This window comes from Gobius niger, assembly GCF_951799975.1.
Source record: "Gobius niger genome assembly, chromosome: 15".
NCBI lineage: Eukaryota > Metazoa > Chordata > Actinopteri > Gobiiformes > Gobiidae > Gobius > Gobius niger.
In genome coordinates this window covers 9,371,726-9,392,991 of record NC_136866.1, presented here as the reverse complement: position 1 = coordinate 9,392,991, position 21,266 = coordinate 9,371,726, and the positions used below count along the sequence as shown (strand labels likewise).

General features: G+C 43.3%; 1 protein-coding gene across 4 annotated transcripts in view; it reads left to right on the top strand.

Annotated features, from left to right (window-relative positions):
- The window catches only part of sash1a (SAM and SH3 domain containing 1a), a gene marked incomplete at its 3' end in the record, with an annotated part of 169,193 nt that overhangs the window by 94,247 nt on the left and 53,680 nt on the right, over positions 1 to 21,266 (top strand). The window contains exon 1 of one of the 4 annotated variants that reach the window (XM_079571944.1): positions 10,395 to 10,550. The exons of the other annotated variants lie outside the window; for them this stretch is intronic. Of the gene's footprint in view, positions 1 to 10,394; positions 10,551 to 21,266 lie in introns of those variants that run through there. 4 annotated transcript variants of the gene reach the window in all.

Sequence of the window (21,266 nt, the reverse complement as noted above, 5' to 3'; positions counted from 1 at the left end):
CATTGACAAAAAACAAGATGTAAGTCAACCCAGAACGACCCCAACCACCGTCTTCTCCTTCTGTATTATTTATGTGCTCTTCCAAACCGCAATTTTCACCAATCAACAATCACTGCAAAGCCTACAGTGCGCCAGTGGTCTTGGCTTTGGTGGCTTGGGTGTACTCTTCTTTGTAGGAGAGCCTTGTGCTCTCAAATCCAATTTTACAGTAGAAAGTCAGCGGCGTGAACTTTGCTTTACCTTTCCCTCAACTTTGCGTGGCAGTAGTGGAGCTTTTGCAGTTGTACCGATGTATTTTCCACCGTGTTGATCATTCTGACGCGCGCTCGCTGTGGGTGTAAATAATCCGATTTGTGATGAGAAAAGCAGCCAGTCAGAGGAGGTGAGAATTGAATTTTTGAACTTGCGCATTATAGGTCTGATAAGCAGCATGTATCTGCAGTGCACCCAAAGGAAACTGAATTAGTTATTTGCAACAGAGGCAAGCATCTGGCAGGGGAGGCTTATCCCTTCTTTGTGTCGCTAAACATACAGTACGATGCTCGGACGCGATGAATGGGTTGACTTTTTAACCCTTGCCTGGGGATTTTTAAAAATTGCTTTTCGATTTAGATTGTGGTTAGTTACTGGCATTGAAATCGCAGAAATGCCTTTAATTATCCAAAGCCTGCTCCTACAAATGCACACATTCTGTTAGCTATTGGCTTCCCGAGCCCGTTTGAATTGAGCGTTCTTTCACCGTATGGAGAGTATTGAAGCCAGGCCCAATATTACAGTATGGCGCGGTGTGACATGTCCTTTTCATGGCATTTACATATTGTATGTGGTTTATTTATCATTGGATGTGTATCGGACCCCACATAAAGCAGAAACTCAACAGAATTTGATTTAGCATTTAGCTCAGTGGCCACTTGTATGCGCTAATTTTTATCAATAGTAATGATGATGGGTTGACTACAGAAAACATCTGGATCTTTCATTATTCGCGATGTTTGATGGCTAATGGCTATAGGAAAAAAGACATTGAACAGACTCTAAAAAGTTTCCCGGAGTAGCTGACTTGCTAACTGTCTGCACACGGTTAGATCTCCTCATTAAGTTCAGGGGTTAAAGGAACAGGCCACCGTTTTTACATACTGGGATGCGCTCTTTCTTGAGATTAGACGAGTTGATACGTACCTGTCTGGTCTTTGGGCGTGCCCGTGGAAGAGTGTGGTCGCTTCCAACTTCACCCCCGTTTGGAGCTATAGGAATACATTGGGAGAGGCCAAATGCTAGCAACATCTTTGGTCGTTTTGCGTGGCCCAGGGCACACACAAAGACCAGACAGGTACGCATCAATTTGTCTAAGCTCAATTAAGAATATATCTCAGTATGTAAAAATGGTGGCCTGTTCCTTTAATATTAAAGAATTTAGTAGTTTTATCCCATGTCCGACCAGTCCATACTATCATTGTGTTCTTGGGCAAGACTCTGATAATGGTGTATGAGTAAATAAGGGATTGTCAGCCATATTTCCATCCATCTACCACAGATCAGGTTGAATGAATGTTGAAAATGCTTTAAAAAGATTGTGACCAACCAATCTTGTTACTTGCCTCTTTTAACCAAAACATCAGTAGGCAAATCAAGTATTTTGAATGGATTCCCACCCAGCACATAAGAAACTAGGTAAGTTTTGGCGAAGTGTTGGTTAACTATTTCCGTGGAAAGCCATGAAAATCTTTTATGTCTCTCATAAACCATAAATTCAAAGCGCCATTTAATTAGTGTTCTATCACCTTCCGTGTCAGTCCAATGAGCGCTTATTCTTCCATCCTGGACTTTCTCATCAACATCAAGAATAAAGCTATTGAGCCCTTTAATAAATGAGCTCCCCGTGGCTTGACAGGGGAGGACGCGCGGCGGACCCAGCCCGGAGGCGCCCCCCCTGAACAAAGCGAGCGGCAGAGGGCTTGATCTGTCTTTATGCCTTTTTAATTACGCTCCGGCTGGCTGCGCTCCAATCTCCCCCGGGGATCAGAGGTAGCATACATCAGGATCAGCCATCACTCCACTGGCACAGGGCTATTATACCCAATATAAACAGCCCAGAGACGCACAGAGAGAGGAGCCTGCAGGCAAAGCTCGGGGCAGACGGAGCGGTAACGCGGCAGCTGTAGTTACATGAGCTACAGATGGGTGTCAGATTCTTCGGCAGTACACTGGTATGCGGTGAAAGCAACTGTTGAGGTATTGAACTTGTTGACAAGCGCCATACTGCATATTTCACCCAATCGATGCTGTAGATTAATAATTTACCAAGCATTATTCCACTACTGGTGAAAAAACTCAAGAACACGTATCTTTTATATATTAGGGCCTATTCCAAATGCTTTATTTACTACCTCATTTTACAGAAGCTTTATTTATTTACTATTAAATGCATTCTTACTCCCCTTTAACAGTGTCGTAACTTCTGGAAAAAGCTTCACAAATCATAAACATTGTCTGTTCTTCTTATCTGTCATTCTTGGCCGCACCTGGGTTTGCTTGACGTTGAGGTTACCCAAATTAAAAACATGAACTCTGCTGTAAACAACCTCCCAGATAAAAATTTGTCTGACTGTCAGTCGTCGCGTTTTCTTGTCAAACTTGTCCAACCCCCCATCAGGGTTTAGAACTGACAGGCGGAGGCTGATACTCTGTCAGGTTATATCTGCTTTGATGGACTTATCCCACATCGCTGGGTGTCAGAACACTGGAATAAACTTTTGAGTTTCTGTCAAGATGGCCTGTGTGGTCACGCACACACACGCACGCATGCACACATGTTTGTAATGCTATCTTAGTGAGGACATAATGTATTACACAGACCCTAACTCTGAACCCTAAGCCTCCTAACCTTAATCCTAACCCTAATCTTAACCCAATTCTAACCCTAACCCTAAAACCACATCTTGACCCTCAAACAGTCCTTCAAATAAGTGAGGACCACCCAAAATGTCCTCACTTTCCAAAAATGTCCTCACTCTGTTGGTTCAAAACTCAAACCACCCTTATACTGTTCAGGCATTGTCTGGAAACAGCATGCACAATATCATCATGGTACATGTAAGGATATACTTGTATTTGACAATATCTGAAGCAGGACAAATTTTGGATAAGTGGCAAGAATATATGTGATAATTAAAAAAAACTTAGCTTTAGCTCAAATACAGACACATGTTTGCCATTTCTTTAGAAAAATGTCAAAATGCTGTGAATGTGAATCATAATGTGAATATGCTAAAATTGTCATACATGCACAAAAAAAATCTATGTACCGTAAGATATCAAGTGGATGCTCCTCATTGGATATACGGGATAAGCTTTTAAACAGGATAGCGTATAAAAAGCCTTTATTAAGTATTTGAAATAATGATTAACAAAAACGTCAATCGTGTGCCTTAGTCTTTGTTTACATGTATTCATTATTTGATCCACAATTGAGTGAAACTTCTGTCAAAGCTATTGTGATTATTTTTAAGTTTTTAATATTCTCACACATAACTCGCTCCACCACACTTAACCTCCCATCGCTGCAACCTTACACTTCAGAGCACGTCCCGGGAACAAGAATCCCTCACACACCGAATAACCTTTATGCCCCCAGAAGCTATAATTCACACGACTGTAGCATCCCACAACCATGCAGAATGAACGGGCTCACCTCCGGGCAATGTCAAGGTTGAAGGAAATGTGTCAGTGGTTCCCCAGTGAGTTTTTCCACCCCCCTTCCTCTCTATCTCTCTCTTCAGCTCTCTCCAGTTAATGACTCGAGCGTGGAAAACCTCCAGCCCCGGCCAGATGAGCCCGAAGGAGGCGCTCAGTGGATAGAGAGGGGTACAATTCCGAGCGTAATCACAGGCAATCACCACAGCGCGCCGAAATGCACCATGACCCGTGAACCTGCCATTTTTAGAGCTGCGAGGTAGATGGAGACAAAAGACGACACACGAGGGGAATGACAATACAAGGAGAAGATTGAACATGCATAGCGGTTTTATATCACTCATTCAATTTGCGCTTTTACCTTTAGGGGTCACTGGAGACACGGAGACTGTTCTGTGTGGAAGGTGTGATTTACAGTGACAAGGGCAGGATTTAGGTATGAAACCATCTGAGGGTGTGAGGCAGGGGTGTCCTATATCACCATTACTTTTAGAAATAAGAGAAAGCTTTATGCATGAGGTAGGATTGGATAATATGCTGACTACTGTATTAATACAGACAGCCAACCAAATGTAATTTAAGGTTTGAGAAGACTAATATAAGATATGCTTTATTTATCCTGGTTATGTCCATGGAACTGAATGGGATTTTAGATCAAAAGTAAGATGTTAGCCATTCAGATGTTCAGGTGTTTCTTGGCTCATCGTAAATCTCGTTACGCTGAAGAAAAAAGACATTGAAAAGGTGCTTTTAGTTTTTGTTCCTGTTGGTAAATTGGTCCACTGCATTCGACATGTCCTTCAGTGTAGTTGGGTCAGTCTGCCAGTTGTAGGTGGGCAGTTACTGTGCAGCACACAAGGACCCACCTCCAGATACTGAGCTATGTGTTTGTGGTAAGGTGAGCCAATAAACGTGACCTTTCCCACTGATCTTAATGGCTAACAAACTCCAAATATATCATCCACTCATATTGCAGTCTGTAAGTACATGCGCCAAAGTACAGTATTAAAGCTACATAACTTTTAAGCAAATGTTTCTCTTGTAACTTAACCTTTTTATTGGTAGATCGAGAGAACCAAACCGCATGGACCGCCGTGACCCACCACTCGCAACTATCTAGCCATTTCAGAATCCCACTTTATGCTCTGCTTTTGCATTTCGTCTCATGTTTCTCCATAAATGCCACGCACATCAGCAGACACCTTTGCATTTACTGGGCTAATGCTGCATACATTTCCATAAAGTCAAAAGCGCTCTCATAACATTAAGTGAAGTCAAGATTATTACTCCGATTTTCCGCTGTAACTATGGTGCGACTTGACTCTGGTGGGGACGGGACGCTGGCAGCTCTCCCTGTTTGTGCTTTAGATGTCCACACAAAGCTGTATGTGCCAAGCATTGTGTACTTCTTTACACTGCTCAAGGCTAAATCTAATAGTTGTGCTTCCACCAGCTCGCTTGTCTGCCTTCATCAACACTCAAGCAGCATCGACGTGCCCCGCGGTGCTAAAACAAACACTGAATACACAGCGCTTGTTCATTTTATTTCACTCACGAAAGCTCGCCCGGTGCCACTCAGGAAGACTTATCAGCAAATCTGCTCAGATAGAGTAACCTTGATGAGAATAATAACTTCTTGGAGCTAGATGCGTTCGGTGATGACAGGAAAAATACTTTTTGACAATATTCTGGATGTTATTTTTCCAACAAGGGTGTGTTTTCAGGTGAATGTTGTATGAATATTCAAGTACAAGTTGCCCATTCTGCCTTTGTTCATTTTATATTTCTCATTTGATCATACATTTATCCTTGGCCTGCTCTGATTTACTCCAAATTGGGCTTGTACGCTACATAATTACCATTGTGGGATGTAGCTGTAGCGAAACAAACCTTGAATCATAGCTTGTTCATTTTTATTTCACCAGAGCTTGCCCGGTGCCACTCACAGAGGACGAGAGCACTTCCTCACAAATCCTGCCTGATCTAGTGGCCTTGGTAACCTCTTTGGAGCTAAATGCGCTGGCTCTCTTCCTTTTGGAGCAGAGAAGTTTGACATTGATAGTTTGTGTGTAAGAGACCTTGGCCCGGCTTGTGTCTAGCCCTCAGCCATACGTGCTTTGTGGTTGAGTCTGCTTGTCTGCTTTTTACTGCGGTCTTTCATCACGTTCGCTCCCCATTCAGGCACGTCTCCTCCTCCACGTGTGTGTATTTGTGCGTGTGTGCCACTGAGAGACCAAAACTGTGCTGCCATCTAGTGGGGCCACGAGTCAGTGGGGTCAGAGAGCTTGTGCAGCCATAGGTTCAAGTGTTTTGCTGTTAAAAATGATGTAAATCAACATAATCCTTCAGACTCTCCAGAATATTGCTTTGTTTTTTGTTTGTTTTTCTGCCTAAGCTCACGTTCATTTGTCTAAAGCGTGTCTGTCTTTCTTGTTTATTTCCGTGTTGCACTTGTGCTCATTAGCGGCTTGTGGCTAACAGATGGTGATTGCTGACTTGTCCCTGTACATATGCCTCGGTACTCTGCTGTGTGTATAGGAAGCGCACTTATGCACAGAGATGATCAGTATTCTGAGTCAGTGTGCAGTCAGCGGGCCCTTGTTAGCCTGTCACCCTGCTTAAGGACAAAGGGACCTCGTTTAAATCGTTGGAAATGACTGGAGGTCTAATGCAATATAGCATCGGAGAGATCTTCGCGATTGGAAAAGTGAATTTGTCAACGCTTTATGCAGAGAATATATAGAAAAGTAACCATTCTGTGGAAAGGTCTTGCTCCATTATACTCATTCCATCCCAAAATATTGATACTCAACTGTATGAGATAAACACCACACATACGCAATACCAACTGCAGTCACGCGTGTTTCTTGTCGACTGATTCTTCATTCTTGCAGTATGACTTGGATTAAAGTGCATGGATACATTTACATGGAGTACCTGCCGTCCGTGCCCTTTCCCGTCCCTCCCCGGCGTCGTAGCCGTGCTGCTGGTGGGCGATCCCGGTTTAGACGAAGCGCTCTTGTTCACTGTTAATTTGCGTCCTGATTGTTTGCCTCGGGAGGAACAAGTACAGCACGGCGGCCCACGGTAATTGAATGGCCCATTTACATTCCACTAATTGATTCCAAGGGTTCTGATGAGTTTTTCTGCGTGAGCATAAAAGAGGGGAATGAGATAGGGAAACGACGGGGAATATTTGTAAATGACAATATAGTCTTGATGATGGGTTTTCACAAAATGGCACTTGATTGAGTCCGTTTCTGTAACCACAATGTTGCACAAATCCAAGTGTTTTTTAATATGCTCTGGGAGTTTCAGTAAAAAGATTTGTGCAGTCAATGTAGCCTAGGTGTTTGTACGTTAAGACTAAAGAATAGCAGCAGTGTCTTTTACACAGCATGCCATTTGTTTTTTATTCTTCAACTGCTTTTGGATGCTGTGTCTGCTTTATTGAAAAGTGCAGTTATGGCATCATTAGCATGACAAATCCTCCTAAAACCCTTCTCCCTCGCTCACAGGAAATGTCCAAACCGACCACTTGAGCGAGGAATGTTGACCGCATTTCTCCTCGTCTATATTCCAGCACATGCCTGTACACTGTTGTTTATATATTTTGGCCAAAGCGCTCATCTTAGAAAGTCCCTCTTTGTAATTCCTCCTCGGCCTGTTTACGCTAACCTCTGCACCACGTTTCCTTCTCTAAATGTTGTGACTGATGCTCTAAACAGGATGCTTTTCTCCGACAGAACTGGTTCATGGAGGAGAAACACAGGATGATCGCAGTGTCACTACGGGTCGATCCCATCATCTCAACAGTTTAACCCATAGTGACAAAGATTAATGTTCACGAATCACAAATATACAAGTGGTAAAGCAGGATAGTTACTGTACTACTTTTAGTCTATCTCTAGTCACAGTTGTTTGCCAATAGGGACACTGAGAGATGATTTATAAATCTGGAAATGGCTTCAATACAACCGTCATTGGTAACTTTAAATTGAAATGTATTAGTGTGTGTACTGTATATGCATCTGCTTTTTATCCGTTCTGGCAACTGATAAATAAACTAAGATGCTAAGTCTATTTCCTGGCAGGAATCCATTGTTCAATGATGCTACGATGCTGACCTCTGCGCTTCATCAATCCACGAGAATTAGTTTGATATTTCCACGGGCAGAAAGCTGGGCTCTCAGTGGTCCATTATAGTCAGTGATCAAAGAGTTTGTTTTGCTGGCGCATCTGCAATTGTTTTAGTTGGACATTTAGACCGCCTTATGGTCTCTAAAATGTCTAATTTATGCTAAGAACATTTTCTGTACACTCTGCGACTGTACAAGCCAATATATTCCAGACTGGACTTTTTAGGCCATGTCCCGCCTCATAAAATGTTTTGCTTCAGAGTAGCTTATTCGAAACCAGGGGCTCAGACAGAAGAGCAGAATGTCTTCAAACTGGAAGGTTGACTGTCGCCATGTGCTTGGGCTTCAGACTTCATCCACCAGTGAGTCTATCCTAAGGCAGCTGTGGCTACAATAGGAGCTCACCACCACTGGAGTGAATGAATAATGCTATGTAAAAGCACCTCAGACTGTCCAGAAAAGCACGATAACTTATATTAACTGAACCCGCCCAAAAACAATGAGAAAGGGATTGATGGTGACGTGTAAACAAGCAGCAACCTCCCTCTGTCTTGGTACAGCTGTTCTTTTTTTTGGGTCTATTTTTGCAAACTGTATTCGTAGTTTCTGTGTTCCACATTGTTTTACTGGCTTCTTTTGTACATCTTTGCTGTGTTTTTGTGAGGTTCAGTGTTCTTTTTTTTACTCAAGAGAGTCTGTACTACCCTTGAAGGACCCGTGTTTTTAAAAGCAAACAAACTAGCTGAAGACATTTGAGACCTAGGCGTAACAAGAGGCGCTATAGGAAACAAAAAAAAGGACAAACGTGGAGGTATCCGGGAAAGGCTCGCAGCTAAGCCACACAAGCGCTCTATCCCTACTATTGTTCTAGCTAGTGTTTGTTCATTTGAGAATCAGATGGATGTATTACCATATAGGCTATATTCGTCTGCTACACCCTTCGCAGAAGATGTTGTGGAGCGAAGGGAACTGCACAGGAGGAAGAGGAAGGAGGAGGTGGAGGAGCTGACCAGTGCAGGACACCACGCTCTGAAACAAACACAGGAGGCGGTGCACCACTTCAAAGAATAGTACTGCATTAAAGCAGTACTAAGTAACTTGTTTACCTTAATACATCCTTTCCGTAGTCCCTCTGGGGATAATACAAGTGTTAATGGGATGATTGGGGGGTCTTTCATCTCCTCCTGGTGTCTCTGGCCAGAAAAACTTTGCTGCCTATGAGTCGGAGGCCCCAATACACACTAATATAATCGCAAAGAAGAAGCTAACATGCAAACGGGCAACGCTAACTGCAGGCTAGCACCACTTGAACCGTATTTACAGCCAAGTTTGAGTGAAAAAAAATATCCCTATTGTGTGATTGGATGTACAATATCCCTCTCTCCCTTTGTTTTGTTTTTTGTCAGTGTAGTATTTATTTTCACGGACAATTAATGAGTAAAAAATCGCAACATGCTACAACACCTGAAGTGGCGCTTTTGGCCTCTAGGGGCATGTGTTACTTTGTACTGTTTTAATATACTGTGTATATGGTTTATTGCAGTAAATGAACATCAAATATTAAGAACCCGTTGGATGAGATGAGTAATGTCAAAGGTGCCGACTAAACTGAAAGCCTTCCAGTAAAAACTCTATTTGCCTTGTTACCAGATGTTCACCACTGTTAGCGTCAGTTAAGCCAATTTCCATAGCACATCTTTGTCATTTTCAGCCGCACCTGCCAACGTGCGCCGAGACTAAACGTTTGGTCAAATAAATGTTGGCTGAATAAAGTGTATAGACAATATCCTTTTAGGTTATTTGTCTGCGAGGTCACACATGCAATCAGAGCACAAAATTACAGGGCTACTCCACTTCGGGATAGACTCCTCCCCCCCCCCCCCTCACTCTGCTCTCTCCTCTCTCAAAAGCCTTAATTCACAAGTGTCCCAGATACTGTACCGAACCAGGGCGAAGGGATGATTTGGAGAATGGGTAACCTGATGCGGCTAAAAGCAACAATTATTTGAATGAGTCACTCTCCGCAGTATAAGCTTCAATGTTAAGTCGGGACAAAGAGGGGAAGAAGAGGAGAAAACTGTCCCTATTTGGAACATGCCAGGTCCCAAGGAATTCCAGAGGTCATGGGAGATTCGGGATATCGGTATTTAAAGAAAAAAAAAAAAACTTTAGCAGAAGAACACTACACATACACTTTTCCTTGTGTTAGGACAAAGACATAAAAGTATAAAGTAATATATAGTACAGTTTTGGACACTGCTTTGTGGAAAATCTTATTCTCTGTCTTTATGATTCCCGGCATTAAGTAACCAACCAGAAATTATGGGAAAAGTCATGTTTCATATAATTCTTAGTCCTCTATACGTAATTACTTTAATAGACATAACAGAATAGGTTTATTGTGGAAAGTGGGCCGAGCACCAAAGTGAGAATATAGAGTAGTGGATTACCCAAACTCTCCTCCTTCTATCCCAGTTCTGTAGTCTATCCTGAGTCCAGCCCCCCCTGCTCCCTCCCTCTCTCCTCTTTTCCTCTGGACGTCCCATGTGAGCCCGAGCCCAATGACTGGACCTCTGTGTGTCTTACTGTGCGCTGTGCTTCACCGGTCATGCATTGTTCTCCACTGTACGCGACGTGTTGCTGCCATTCTTAGACGAAAGCTTTTTTGTCGTAAAACAGCTTGATTGGGTGTTTTCTGAAGCATTGTGCCAGCTCCGGGTAAGTACTCAAAAGAAAAAAGAAAAATGTCATTGATTGGATTTGTTGATTGTCACTTAATCCTCAAGATTATATACGTACGTTACTTGTATTAATGTTTAGCGCTTCAACACTTCAACTTTCTCCGTTACTCCAACTTTCCATGTTTTGCTGACTCACTTTTTTTCTGCGCCGTATCCCACATGGCAAAGTGGGTGTGCGACTGTGCATCTGTTTCTCATTGTCCAAAATGGTTTACAATGATTACCTTTTGTACGGAAGTAATTGCTGAGCTTCTGCTTGTTCGCAAACTGTTGATATTTTGCCAAGAGTCTTGTTGGAAACTTGCCGCAGTGTCGTTCATCTTTCACATTGATCGTATTTGTGTCGCCAGTCTCGAACAATAGGCTTGGCTAAGTCCCGTTTGTAAATACGCCAGCGAAATATCAACACTTACATTGCAAGATGTTGTCCATTGATTTGCTTTGTGCACAGATATGCAAACACACACTGGGCTTGGACAATTGCGCCTTGTTGTCTAGAGGGACCCCTTTGTCCGTGATGCATAACTATTTGCGCGTTTGCGTCTAAAATCCTCGTCCAAAGGTCTTGCACAATGAATTCTGTCACTGGGGAGGTGCGGATCTCCTCTCGGTTTTTCCTGTCCAAGTCACATCTGGATCTCCACAGCAGCTGACAAGGAACAAGCGAGCGGAAGGCGCTAGAGAGGAGGGGCAGGACTGAGAGGAAAGGGTGTAAGGCGAGGGTTCTTGGGTCCGAGGGGCAGGAAGGGTAGCTCTTAACACTGTTATTGTGAACGGATGATATGTAGGGAGCACAGGCAGGAAGTGGTCCTTTGTACAGATGAATGGACAAATTTAAACTCGTACAACCTTGGACGATATTCACATCGACGCAGCTGCCAGCTTGTGTTGTGGGATTAGGTCATGAGCGGTTTCTTTCATGTTTCAAAGGGACTTGTCCGTAGCCAAGTCGCTGGGACTCAAAATTTGGGATGTCTGATCTGCAAATCATGTAGTGATTGCTCAGTGGTTGTCAAACTCGAGGTACCTGGGGATGTTTTCCACATTTCAGGGAGTATCATCAGATCCAAACCAAGTCTATGACAGGACAATGCCAGGTTGCGAATTAAACAAACCGGTTTCAATCAAGACTAAACCATGACTAAAGTACTTAATAAGAGCTCAGACGAAATCGGCCAAAAACACGATGAATTCAATCTAAATCAAGCTGCCCACATATTGTGCCACCAGTGACACAAGTACCACAGTTTAAGAATCACTGCCATATATATTCTGTGGTTAATTCTGCCTGCGAATTCCTATTTTCGGACTTGATGCTTTTTCATTCTGTTGATTTAAAATGGAAAATGCTGTTTTTTTCTGTTTTTTTTCTGTGAAACTTCAAAAGGCTGAAGAAGAGTATGAACAATCTACATGAGTTAGACCATTTTCTAATGTAACCCAAATTTGAAATGCATTTTGCTCAAATTATTCCACATATTTGATATATTTATGGAATGTGACACAGCCCCATTGACTTTGGACATAACACATGCAAATACATGCATCTGAATCACAAAGTAATTTATGCGTCCTAGTACTATTTAGCTTCTTTGCCAGACTGGATTAAACCACTTTCTCTAAAACGACTTTGCCTTGCTGTCAGAGCTCCTGTCTCCTCTCACTCCTCTCTCAGCCCATTAGTGGCATTTATTTGACAAGGCCCTCTCTTGCACAAACCATAATGAAAAGCTGAGATACACTACGAAGACCCACTCGGACTGGATCGGATCAAGTGAACTCTGTACCTTTTAATTTGCTTCGCTGTGAGCTGAGATGCCACTTCTCCGAGTGTAGCCGGGCAGGGACCAGCGCCATAGCAACAGGTGGATGTTGACATCATTAGCGTCGAGGCTAACCATCACAGAGTCCGCCTCACATCTGCCGCTGCTGCTGAGGTCCTTGTGATGGGAACGGAGATGAGAGAACAGTTGTTTGGTTTTCAGCCATATGCGATTTCAATGGGAGTCCAGCTGCTAAATGCGCAACGGCTTTTTTCCCCCCCCTCTTCTTGGTTTGTCTGTGTTTGTTATGAGCTTAACTAGCCGAGCTGCAATGATGATGAATGTGGCAATGGGTTCTTTGACACTTAATAATAATGTCAATGGTTTGCGTAATTCTGTTGAGGCAAGACTTGCAAAGGCCAAATCGAGTTGGGGGCCAAGACCAACGGGTGGACTGGCACAATTGACAGACTAAAGAGCCAAAGCTGAGGCAAGAAACGTGGGTAATATGTTGGAAAAGAAACAACCAAAATAGATCTCGTAGATGTTAAAATTTGGCTGAAAAGAAATTCATTTCCTCCTGTCATTTTAGTACACTCTTGTTCCCCTTAGCATTCTAAACTTTGAAACAGCTTATTTAGCCTTTAGCCTTTCTGGTAATCGTTAGAAATTGTGTTGTCAAAGCCTCTTAGTGTTCTGGGATTCTTTTTACATTCCATGATGATAAAACAATGGCGATTTTAATAAGTAATCTTATAAAACACAATTTTGTGTTTCATCATTTGGACGCTACAGTATGTTAGATTTAGTACGAACTGGCTGCAAACAGAGTGGCTCTATTGTTTTAAGCTAGTGTTATCTATTCTGAATCCTGTTGTGTCATTCAACATTAAAGCAGTACTAAGTAACTCTTGCCCCTAGAGGCCATAAGCGCCACTGCAGGTGTCGTAGCATGTTGCGTTTTTTTACTCATTAATTGTCTGTGAGAGTAAATACTGCTCTGACAGAAAAGACAAAGGGAGAGAGAGATATTGTACATCCAATTACACAATAGAAATATTTTTTGTCACTCAAACTTGGCTGTAAATACTGCGCTAGGCCGCAGTTAGCTTTGTCCGTTAGCCTGTTAGCTTCTCCTTCGTGATTCTATTAGTCCGTGTTGCACTAATAGGCAGCAAAGTTGCAATTGTGGTTTTCTGGCCAGAGACACCAGGGGGAGATGAAAGACCCCCCCCCAATCATCCCATTAACACTTGTCTTACCCCCAGAGGGACCATGGAAAGGATTGATTTAAGGTAAACAAGTCACTTAGTACTGCTTTAAACAAGCTCCACATTTTTGCTAAAGTTAATTAAGTTTGCTATTTCATACGCTTTCAGTTCCTGAAAGGCTTTAGTGGCTATTACCAAATGTGCCATACTCTGTTGGTCATTTCTGGCACTATTGTGAGCATTACAACCATGAACCCAATTTGTTATTTCTTGTCCACATGGAAACTGCATGTACTGTTTGTTTCCTGACCCATGTGTTCTGGTTCCATAGTCCATTGTCCAGTCTCGACATCATTCTAGTTAGCGTCTACCTCTGACCTCATCCGTGATCCAACGCTCATGTTGGCATTACAGCTGTGACTATGCCTATACGCTTGGCACTAGAGAAGAGATAGTTCTGATCCAGTTTGTGACAGAGCTGTGGTCTGTTTAGGCTCGGGCGAAAACATTAACTCAGCAATGATGTCAACACTCCGTTTCCAACAATGACTTATACTGTACTGCACACAAGGGAGAGCACAGAGGTGACCACAGCTGCGAGAAAGGATGTCATAGAGTGGTAGAGGGTTATATTTTCAATTCTAATCTAGGCCACAAAGACCCAAGTTATTTCCACAGACGTATTGACGTACATCGGTAAACTGTCGCTATTCTGTTGTGTTTATTTTGTACCACTTTTGGGTGAAAGCAGATGCGCCCTTTTTTCTTTCCGTTTTGATCTTGTGCGTTTCATGTCGCGGCTCTTATCTTGACAAACAGACACCTCTCCTTTGACTCCGGCATCAGTCAAAGTCGGTTCGCCGCGGGTCAGGATGGAGTGGACAAAGCAAGCGAGCAGAGAATGTATTCCCGTCTATTTTGTGTTTGTGCAGTTTCAGTTTATGGCATCGCTGTCAACAACTGGATGCACTTGGATGCCCACAACATTCACGCTGCATTTGGTTTTGATCAGAGAGGCATTTGGTGGTTTGGCTTCGACAAAAAAACATCCAAAGTGTCTTGACATAAAGTAGAAACATCACTTGCCGAATACATTGATCTATTCCCTATACAAACGGCAACATACTTCCTTTCTTTATCTGAATATACATACGGTGGTTTAGCCTGTTTGTATCATGTCTTGTTGGAGATGACTTGCTCTCATATTGGTGGAGAATAAGCGCTCCCTGATTGAGGGCCTGCTTCTTTTTGTGTTGGTGTTGGTGCGGATACAAAGAGCTGTGATTGCTGTTGGCACCGGCGCCCCTTTCAGCTCTGGAGAGGCACACACTGGCACAGCGGGGGTCAGGAAACACTCAGCCACCAACACGGGCAACACGGAAACAAACATATCACAGACAATTATTAATGCCTCGATTTCTATGGCTCTGTTTCAATCCATTATTTGTGTTTGTTGATTTTTACAAAGCCGCGAGAGAGCCACGTGATTACGCTAAGCTGCGAGCGCACTGAAGTCATCGTTTGGAGGATTTGATGTGCATTTTTGACGCGTGAGGGGTTGGAAAGTCACTCGAAAAACTGCCTGGTGTCTTTTTCTGCAACCCTCATTCACACAGTGGGATTTCCTGTTTAGCGTCTGCGCCCGTGACGACGCTCCGGTGATGTTGAGGCGATGCCAGGCATGTGATGCACGGGGCGCAGAGGAGCAGGGGATGACCTCAGCCCCGAGAGGTCTCACTGGAGTCGTATCAGCAGCGGCCAGACACTTTCTCACACTCCCCTATCTGCTCTACCCCCCACTGTCACGCCACCTCCCATCAACCCCCCCTCCCCTTTGGCATGAATTGAATTTGCTGCTAAATGAACTGTAAATTGCCCTAAATAAGACATCAATATTTACGCATTGTGTGAATTTTGGCAACAGAGGTTTCTGCGACTGCCAAAACAGTATGTATGGATGAATGGACCTTAGCTAGCTTGAAATTACAAATTATGCATGGGCAAGATGGCTCTGGCAACCTACTGACCAAATGTGGCAAGACTGTTTTCTCACACCATGCATGCTAGGTCATTGTATGTTTAAATATGTCATGGCGACGTGTAAAGAAGCAGCTACTTCCTCTCTCTTGGTACAGCTGCGTTTTTGCCTTTTCTCTGCGAACTGCATTAGTGCTCTCTGTGCCCCACACTGTTTGCTGGATGCTTTTGTACGTCTGCCGCGTTTTGTGGAGGTTCAGGGGTGGTGGTCCTGAAGAAAGCAGCGTTTTAAAAGTGAACAAAAAGCTAGCTTATGCGCTATGTATTGAGCTAATGTATTAAACACATTTGAGACCTGCAAATGTCTGAAACACTGAAGAGGCACCAACAGCCCCCCACACCTGCAGCACACAAGAGGCGTCACAAGAGGTGCTTTAAGAAACAAGGAAGGGACAAATGAGGAGAAGGTGGTGAAAGACTATTGTGGAGCGGAGGTAGCTGCGCAGGAGGAAGGAGGAGGTGGAGGAGCTGACCAGTGCAGGAAACAGGGGCGAGCTCAGGAGACAGTGCACCATTTCCTGGGATCAAAAGAGCGCTGAAGTCAGTACTCCGGTTTCCCCTACCTACAAAAACATGCTGGTCAGTAGATGGGAAGCATTTACTGTCGATATACCAGATTGCAGCTCCAACTACAGATCCATGTCTTTTACCTTTACCGACACTGACAGCACGAGCCAAAAATGTCCTTGGGTCTGGGTGAACTGTCTTCCCAGAAGGGTGTATTTCCTGTAACTGTGCGGTCTGTGCTCTTCAGATCCAGCTTGAGGTTTTGGCTCCAGCACATCCATGACATAAAGATTTTTCTGTCACATTCGTTCTCATTGCTTACAAACAACTCCGCTTCAGCTTCATCTGCACAATAGAGGGTTCCCTTTTCCTATTTATTTAGGAAAAGTAGCTTCTGTTTAAAGCTCATCAACCTTTTCCTTAATCCGACCCGCAGTGCAGCCTTAAATGAATGCTTGCGGCGCGTGGGACAGCTGCAGCCCTGGCCACAAATGGAGAAATAATGACAGAGGTGGAACCACATCCACGGAACAGCGATCAGGAATGTTCTTGTGTCGAGCCTATGCCCAAGATTGCGTCTGGTCTTCTGCTGTGTATGTTGTGAACGGTTACGAGGTGCTAAGGGACCGAGACTTACGGTAATGAATCAGCGGTGCGTAGTATTTTTCTGCCCCGGAGTCGATCCGCACCCAAAGGTCCCTGGTTAATGGGTGTTGTAAAAGTGGAGCTTGGTAAACACATAAAGGCGCTGGAGGGATAAAAAACGTTTGAGAAAATGTTTTTATAATGTTATGGGGTCACATCTGTGTGTTATTTCTCTGGAGGTCTGAATTCCAAACGGCACACAGGTTGGTACCTATAATGGTGTTAAACAAAGATTCAGTACACACCGAACAGAGAAAACAAAAAAACATGTATGTATGTATTTCATTACAAATCACTGTAATAATTACGGTATGTTTTTATGCTTGTCATGTGGATCCAAGAAAAAACCAAGCATCATCTACATTCACGGTTATAATTAGGTTCTGCTCAATTGTTCTAATTCATTAATTTTTCCGGACAAGAAAGTATGTTTGAGAGAAGATATGAAATCTGATCTCCTAAACTAACTGAAGAATCCTATTTCAGAAGATATTTGTAGAGGTCTAAACAACAGTTTATTATTTTTATTCATAGCAAGACCCCATGAAAACAGTTTTTTTTTTAATATATTTAAGTACATGCCTAAATAACACCAGTCCTTGTGATTTCCCATCAACCCTTCAATTACAGTTTCCATTTGAATGAGGTCAAATGATGTCAAATTCTATAGTATTAGATCAAATCAACATGTTATAGTCTCATTGCTCCATTTTCATTCAACAGATCTTGCTTGTGGCTATGTGTATTCTTTGTACCTCGCCCCAGGGGGAGCTGTTGCCTTGCCTCTGAGCTGCCTGTTCGCCCTCATCCCGGCCCGGCCTGTCCTGCCCCCTGACACAGCTAACCTCTCGTAACTCCTCCTTTTCTTCCTGCCGCTCTGTTTTGTAACCACTCCAACATGTCGAACTTTCTTTCATCGAAACAGAAATCCCAAATGTACGGCTCCATGGCCCACGTTCAGAGACAGCGAGTTGAGCCTGGCTGAGGTCGTGGCGGAGTTCATTTAGAAGCAGACGCCGTGTGTGGCAAAACCGCAGCCCCACTTCACGTTCTTGATTCCTTGATGAAGTCGGAGTGAGAAAAGGTGACTCAGTGCGCCACGTGTTGGGCTGCATGCCTGTACATCATTATCCGGTGTATTACAAGGCAGCAGGAGGAGGATCTTCAATTTAAAGCTACTCCGTGTAACATTTCACCCCAAAAATTGAATAAAATACAAGCATTTATTTAAGCACAGATATCGTTGAAATATGCTTCAAACATGTGTCTTTGCTGTAAGCGGTTCACCTCTCCTAAGACGTGACTGTAACTTTACTGGGAGCGGGACGTCTCCAGCTCGTCTCCATGGAGATGTTGACAAAAGGCAGCCAGATATGAGAATTGAATAGTCCTTCACCAAATCCATTCTTTGATTAACCACTGCAAAACAACATTGCATTCTCTTGTGTCGAGCTGGACGTTAAGGAGCATGTTTTGTATTGCTGGCAACGGTAGAATCCAAAATGTTACACAGCGTACCTTTAAACAGTTAGTTTCGGACCCAGCTTGTTTCTAGCTATCACAAACCTTTTTTTTTTTTTTTTTTACATGCATGCATTTAACATCACATTTATGCTTGCACCTTGTTCCCGTCCTATGTGTGAAATGTCGCCTGAGATATTTTGTAAGCAGAAACGAACCCAACGCCGTGCATATCCCAGCCTACATCAGGTGTTGGTGTCGGTGGTTGTCATGGTTACATATTTCTCCATCCCACACCTCCTCCAGACTGCGGGACCTGCGCCAGATCTTAGCCAAATGCCCTCCACCAAAACACACACACACACACACACACACACACACACACACGCACACACACACACACACACACACACACACACACACACACACACACACACACACACACACACACACACACACACACACACACACACACAGGCACTGCAGACAGGGAGAAAGCAGAATTTGGGTTTTCCCTTTCACATGAGATATGGGGAGCTTTAAACTGTTTAATCCCCGGAATGTGTGCTTTACAAGCCATATGCGCTGGACTTCTTTCTTCTGTGAGATCATCCCGTGCAGATTTCCCACAGCTGTCAGGCGATGTATTCCTCAATTTGACAAAAAAGGAAAAGGAAGAACGTTCTGAGCAGCCCCAGAGCTTTTGTAATACGTTTTTTGTGATTCCTAATGTACTTTTTGCCGTCTGTCACGTTCCCATGTTCAAAGAAATGTCAATCACCTCACCTTTGTGCTTGTGCTGATTGGCTAATGTTATCCAACCAGGCAATGATACAAACCCTTTTCACCCCCACTAACGTTTTTTGGAGGATTCGGCGCAGTAGTGTGAGATATGCTGTACCTAGGCTCTCAGTCGGTGGCCATCTTTGTTGTTTGTGCGCTGTTGACCGCAGTGACTCACGCGCTGCTTGTAGGTGGGTTGATTTGTTGTTGAGCGAGCGTCTGGGACAGAGATTTAGGGCAGGCTCCGAGCGCACCACTGCCCCGTAATGATCTATGGTGCATATCCACAAACAGGACGGGAGCGGCCTTCACCTCTGCTTATGAGGAATATACTCTGGAAACTTTTTGGGACCAGTGTTATTGCGCAGTGTGTATAAAAAGGGGTATTTTTTTGTATTTCTTTAATCTGTTTGAGCCTCCATCAATCTAAAACATGCACAATGGGCTCTGGCTAGGTTGTCTGAAAGAAGATAGTGCTGTGTCAAATGCAGATGACACTTTGCCCTATGCGGACAGTAAAGTCTACAAAAAACAACACACAGATTTTAAAAAATTGCGAACATGACCCAAGCAAACTCACTTCACCCCTCCGCAGCAGCAGCCGAACTTCCACTCTTGGAGGAATTTCCCCAGTTCAGTCCAGACCATGGCGCTGCTTACCCCAGCAAAATATGAACTCAAGGCAACATAAGCCGCAAAAGCATCCTCCAAAATAACACTTGTATATTTTCCTAATCACATAAGCAGGTCTGTGCGGTGAGGAAGGAGGCGGCGGGAAGACTTGTGGGCTGTAGGATTTTGTTGTTTGTTGATTTCAGTTTTTCCTACGAAGGGTTAATCCTTGCAGTATGAAGTTCTAGTTTGTAACCACTTTGTTTTTTTGAGAATTATAACTTGTTTCCATATATTATATTTTGTAGTTGCCATTTAAAAGCATCTGGTTTCTTGATTTAAAGCTGACTTCTTGCCTCCTCACAGTTCAGGGCTGGGTTGTTGGTGACTGTGGTTAGCACAAAGATGAGTGGTGACATCTGAAGAAGAACCACTGTCATCAACCCAGCCCTGAAGAACCTGTTTGGTGGCAAAACATCAATATTAATGTCAAACTAAGCTATAAAGATTTACGGGGGGCATAACAACATTATGCTAATGTTCCAAAGTATTAAGATAAACATGGAAAAACGAATTAAGATTCTGCTTATGCACTGGAGTTTAGCTCTTGCATGTCAAAGCACATCCACTTTATTTGCGCTGGGCAACAGCTCACATGTCATGTTGGTTGTGTAGTAAATATATGATGTCTGTGTATGCTGACAGTAATTACTGTGGGCTGTACCACAGAGTGGCCTCGAGCCTGTCAAGAACAACTTATTATAATGTCCAATTCATCACTACATGTCAGAGTGCTGCGAGCACTCACATAAATATAAATACAAAAACCGAAATCCATGTTTATATTGGGTAATTCTTCTAAAAGCAACCAACAAAATCTGTGCCAAAATCTAAGAGAGTGGAGTATATTGGATGGGTGCCCACTGCAGTCGCCTTAAGCGCTCTGTAACAGGTGAGAGTGGTTTGGAGTAAAGAGCCTTGTAAAATATGCCAGGCCCAGCGGCTACTGTCTTGTTAGCTCATGAGTGTTGGAAATGTTGAACAGCTCCACCTTGAATGTGCACATATACTGCACATAAAAGACACGAATACATAATGAATAATAAAGTACAATAAAAATAGGTTTTAATTATCAGGTTAGGGTTGGGATTATGTAAATGCACTTGGACTTGCCGTGTGATTCCATGCGACATTACTGTGATAATCGGAGGCCTTTGATGGCAAACAGCAGGGGGCACCGCTGTGCACTTTACTGCATGTAACATGGCAGAAACATGTTGAAAATGTAAACACAGTTATACAGTGGGTATGTGAAGTTTACATTAACACTATTTCACCATAAGCCCGCTTCTCTTCATGTATACTGTTTCAAATGAAATGGCTCAATTTGTTTGTTTTTTACTTTGAACGCCTTAAAACATGATAGATTTTACATTTTGTAAAGGTTGTGATCTAAGTTGAACAACTTAGATCACAACCTTTGATGATCTAGGTTGTGATCTAGACAAGATCTGTTCAAGGACTTTGCAAGGACACTCCGTTCCCACAATCTTCATCACAGCCACATTTCTGACGCCTTTTTGTCCAAATTTCCCATGTTTCTTTGACACGCCTTCATGCCAAAAGACTGGCATGCCTTTAAAACACTGCTTTTCGTACCTTTGCAGGCTCACT